This window comes from Saccostrea cucullata, unplaced genomic scaffold, assembly GCF_032062105.1.
Source record: "Saccostrea cucullata isolate Sc308-1 unplaced genomic scaffold, CSIRO_AGI_Scuc_v1 ctg11287, whole genome shotgun sequence".
NCBI classification, from domain to species: Eukaryota; Metazoa; Mollusca; class Bivalvia; order Ostreida; family Ostreidae; genus Saccostrea; species Saccostrea cuccullata.
In genome coordinates this window covers 13,102-18,755 of record NW_026931681.1, presented here as the reverse complement: position 1 = coordinate 18,755, position 5,654 = coordinate 13,102, and the positions used below count along the sequence as shown (strand labels likewise).

The 5,654-nt window shown below is 28.9% G+C and overlaps 1 long non-coding RNA gene across 1 annotated transcript; it reads right to left on the bottom strand.

The window, feature by feature from the left end:
* Positions 1 to 3,582: 3,582 nt before the first annotated feature.
* Positions 3,583 to 5,097, bottom strand: LOC134233286 (uncharacterized). Its single transcript, XR_009984959.1, has 3 exons — positions 4,917 to 5,097; positions 4,399 to 4,456; positions 3,583 to 3,733 (listed from the first exon to the last, which is right to left on the bottom strand). It is a non-coding gene; the product is annotated as an uncharacterized LOC134233286 (long non-coding RNA).
* Positions 5,098 to 5,654: the final 557 nt, after the last annotated feature.

Here is a 5,654-nt window from a genome sequence, read left to right as displayed (position 1 = left end):
AGTAGAAACCGGAAGTGACTATTCCGGAAGTTCTCCTTGTTTCACGCACGAGAGATTTTAATTTGCTATTTAGTGGTTACACAATAATATACCTATTTTCAAAGGTACTCCCTAAATGCTGAACGATAGAAGTGTTCAGTATAATAATAATAATAATAACTAGACCTTATTTTTGTCGTTCAACAAAAACGGAGGGCTTTTCGACGCCTAAAAATCAAGAGCTTTAAAAACTTAAATGATATAAAACTCATAAGGTTAAATTTCACAAAAGTTCTTTTAAGATAAATACTGAACTGAAAACATAACGATTCTTTTTGTCCATCATTTTCTACTCAAAGAGAAATAGCTCTTTCATCAATATTTAAAACATATGAAAATGTATTTTTTTTTCAATCCACTAAAACTCATATAAGGGGTCAAAAAGTGACCCCACGGGTAATATTTTTTAAACTGCACTCTTTATGCTTAATGCAAAACCAAAATAAGTTTAAAGATTGCTTAAAAAATACAAAAGATATGGAGAAGAGGCTGTTTTCTGAATTGACCCCTAAAGTCCCTTCTATTTAAGGGATTTTTCTTTCCCTGACATTACCAACTGGAGACAATGATTGAGTCATTATTCATGTTAAATATCACGAGAATCGCTTGCTTCCCTTTTGATATATGGGACATTCTATGATTTCATATTTAACAAAGAAATCTCCATAGAGAATTTTAAGGGCCACATAAAACCGGAAGTACTCTTTATATGCATATCAAAATTCAAACATAGAGAGCATATTAGACTGCAAACAGGTTGACAAAGGGAGATAACTCTTGCATCATTATTTTTAAAATTATTTAAAAATACATAAATTCAGGTCTCTAAAACACCCATAAGGGATCAAAAAATGACCCCACGGACCATCATTTTTAAATTGCCCTTGTCACGCTTAACTCAAAACCTAAATCAGTTTGAAGATCTATGGACAAATAAAAAAGTAATAAACAAAAAACTATTTTCTGTACTGACCCCTAAAATCCCTTTTATTTTAAGAAATTTTATTTTCATGACCTAAGCACCGAAAGACAATGCTAAAGTAGTTTTTCATGTGAAATATTATGAGACTTCCTTGCTTCCCTTTGAAAATAATGGACATCGTATGATTTCAAATTTAACATGGAAATCTCCATAGGCAATTTTAAGGTACTTATAAAACCGGAAGTACTCTACATATCCATACCAAAATTGAAACATAGAGAGCATATTAGTCTTCAAATAGATTGCCAAAGGGAGATAACTCTTGCACAATTATTTTTGAAAATACTTTAAAATACAAAATTTCAGGTCTCTAAAACTCCTTTAAGGGGTCAAAAAGTGACCCCACGGACCATATTTTTTAGACTGTCCTTTGTATGCTTAAGTCAAATCTGAAAACTATTTGAAAATTTATTGAGAAATAAAAAAGTTATAGGCAAAGGTCTGTTTTCAATGTTGGCCCCTAAAAATCCCCTATTTTCAAAAATTTCAATTTAATAAATTGATGATGTCACAACAGTATCAAAGTAATTCTGCATACAAAATATTACAAGAAAATATTGAATACTTTAAGAGATAATGTTCCACGATTAATTTCAATTTAAAATAAAACTTTCAAGACCCATAAAACCGGAAGTTCAGTTCTGATTGATATGAAACTTACAATATATGTTCTACTAATGAGTTCTAACATATTTCTATGCTCAAAATAATTTTTGTAGCGTAATTGTGACTTTCAAAAATTTCATCCCCCCTTCTTCAATGTTTGAAGTCTTATATCTCGAAAAGTATTTGTGTTCAAAAATTACATACGCGCACTTTTTTATTGGAATATGTATCTAGAATTCATATTTCAAATTTGGGAGTTCAGACACTGAAATTAAAAATGTTTTTGGCTTCTTTAGAATTTTCAGTTTTCCTTTCGTAGAAACCGGAAGTGACTATTCCGGAAGTTGTTCTTGTTTCACGCACGAGAGATTTTAATTTGCTATTTAGTGGTTACACAAAAATATACCTATTCTCAAAGGTACTCCCTAAATGCTGAACGATAGAAGTGTTCAGTATAATAATAATAATAATAATAATAAACAAGACGAAAACAATAGGTCTTTTCGACAAAAGTCGAAAAGCCCTAATAACTAGACTTTTTTTTGTCGTTCAACAAAAACGGAGGGCTTTTCGATCCATTAAAATCAAGAATCTTAGAAAAAATTCAACGTTACAGAGTACTAACTGATATGGTAAAAATCTCAAAAGTTCTAAATCAATATTTATTTGGAGACATAATGAATCTCTATGTACTTCAACAGCTACACAAAGAAACATACATGTAACTCTTTTATGATTTTTTTTAAAAATATGAAAAGTACTGTTTTCAAACCACTAAAACTTCTATAAGGATTTTAAAAAAATTACCCTACGGTCCATATTTTTTATATTGCACTCTGTATACTCTATTTAGTTTGAAGATTGGTTGAAAAATAAAAAAAAGTTAAAGAAAAGAAACAATTTTCAGTACTGACCCCTGAAATCCCTTCTATTTTCGAATTTTTTATTTCCATGACCTAACCACCTGGTCCCAGGATCATGAAACAGACTTAGTTAAGTCAATTTTTTAATTGCCTGTAAAATGTTAATTAATTATTGAACGAATCACTAATTTTGCAAATAACAACAATATTTTAAAGTACAATTTAATTTTTGTCAACTTAACTTTATCAAAATTCTATTACAATATGAATATTTTAACTTATGCTTAAGATGTTTCATGATCCTGAGGCCAGATGACAATGCTGGAGTTATAATTCATGTATGATTCACAAGAATCGTGATTTGCAATTTTGTTTTATGTGTGAAAATTTAATAATTTATGTTTAATAGAAAATATTTCCTAAATCGTCCTTGTCAGACAGATTGACAGCAATAAATATTGTAGTGAGCTCACAAATGTTCCTTAGATCTTATAAGACATACATAAGAAATTAAGAATTCATGGTATTTACAGTATTTATAACTCATTCTTGAGTAAGCCAAGTTTGTAATTGACCTTGGCATTTGATCTTGAATGTTAATCAGTGTCTGAATGAGGAATTAAAATATTTGACACATGTTACTTAGATCTTATAAAACATGCATAAGAATTCACAGTATTTACATCATTTATAACACATTCTTGAGTAAATCTTGTATTTGACCTTGACATTTGATCTTAAATTTTTCAGTGTTTAAATGAGGAAAAAATACTTTATCAAGTTCACAATATTTTTATTCAGGGTGATTCCTCAACAATGTTTAACATTTTTAAAATATTCCATTACCATGAAACAAATTCATTAAAAGTATCCATGTACAGCATTCATGAATAGTGATGAATTTCAATGCCAAGATCACAGATACATGTATTGTTTAAATTTAAGTTTATCAATGTTTTTATTACAGTTGTATAATGTTTTCTATTCATATGATTTGGCTTCCTTATCTGTCGCTCAAATTGAATTTCAAATGTCAGAGTTATTGTCAGAGAGATTGTCATAAACCAAACAGTTAAACAAAATGTTAACAATGCACAGAAAACAAATACTGATCTCCTTAATAAAAGCACCTTGAGTTCAGACTAAGGAATCTTTGACAGTGGTTTGAACATCTTTCATTATTTAGTCTAACAGCATATGAGATGAACTGCAATCTGTACAACTGCAAATGTGCAGGGTTGTCCTGAAAAAAAGAAAAAAAAAATTATAGGCACATAGATTCTAAATTTTTTCATACACATAAAAACTGTTTTTCATTGTGATTATCTTCCACATTTCATGTACAATTGACTTTAATTTCACCTTTTTCTCTCCCAAAGCAATGTATTTAGAAATCATGAAAAAAATAAAATCTTTTACTACAACCTCTGTCGTATAAAAAGTTTAAAAAATCTAATTTAACATAATTTACTTGTATAATGTATTTAGAAATCATGAAAAAAATAAAATCTTTTACTACAACCTCTGTCGTATAAAAAGTTTAAAAAATCTAATTTAACATAATTTACTTGTATATTATTATTCATTTTATCTTGTCGACTTGCTAACAAGTACGAATACATTTGTCAGAATGACTTTTCTCTATTTTCTGCTTGTATTTATCTATTTAATGTTTTTTTTCTTTTTTTGTCTTGAAATTTGAATATAAAAAAGAAGAAGAAAATATATAATGAGAACAACATGATGACCAAAACAATTCAACATTGTTTTCAGTTTTACTCTCTAGACTTTTAAAAGAAAAAAATCACTTGTTCTGAAAATCTACATGTCATCTCAACTCAGATAATGATGTTTATGTATTTTAATGACCATGCAAAAATACATGATAAAAAATCAAATCATACATACTTTTTAGATTAAAATCCTTTATACTGTGATGACGTATGAGTGCATGCAAAACCATACTCTGTAATAATGAATTTTAAAAGATTAACTTTCATAAATCACAATACATCATACACACAATGTATGTACAGTGCTTGATGAGCTTATCAAACATTTAAACAGTTGCATTAGAAATGGTCATAATGATTCTACATTCATTTATCATAAATTGCACTGAAATGAAAGAAACTATTTTCTAACCTTACTAGGGAAATGATAATAGTAACAAACTGATTAAGGCATGATACATATAATTGTTTTAGTCTAAGAGCTCATTGATAGCTGATTGAATCATGTGACAGAGTATTTGTAAATATTTACCCCCCTTCTATCTACACTACTTCTTTTTTCCGCACACAATTTTTGTTTATCTCAAATGGAGTAAAATGTTACTAGTTAAAGTCATTAGAATATTGTTAAAAGGGAGAAATATGTGTAAAAATGCTACACACTGTACAGTTGACAGTGTGTAGTATACTTACATGTTCTTGCACATCATCTACCGGTATTCAAGTCCGCTCTTGACGGTTCCTGTTGAATTATCCAAACAAACAGAGCATATTTAACACAAAAACATGTTATTACACTTTTAAACAAGTAAGAATCCGTTAAATCATCCAAACAAGCTGAAGAAATACGTTCTTTCGATGTCTGGACTCTTCGTCAAATTCTTCCGGTGATCGTTCACGGTTAGATCGTACGCCGTATTACTCGAAGTTTATAATGTAAAACTGTGTTTAAAAAAAAGAATGTTTCATTTTCTATTGTAATTTTATAAATAGTTATTTTGTAAACATTTTATATCGCATTTCTTTTTCGTAATTTATTCTGAAATATGATCGAATTTGATTGGTTGTAGGACAGGATAGGATTGGATTAACTTTTATATGTTTCTATCGGAAATCCTCAATCCTGAATCCTATCCGATACCATCCCATGTCAACTTGTGGGATAGCAGCACTGAATTAACATTTGCTATTCAGTAGTTATAAAACAAAATACTTAATTTGAAAACTACTCCTTAAATGCTGAACGAATAATGTGCTTAGAAAAATGATTTTCAAATTTTTCAGAATTCTTTACAAAAGACTCCATAGAAACTTTCTGGTAAGGAAGTTTAGTGGTCATTGTTTCATTTACCTAAAAGATATACATTTTATCGGCTAAAAAAAAAGCATTAAATAAAAGAAATTCAGAAGTGCCTAAAATTCCTTAACTGA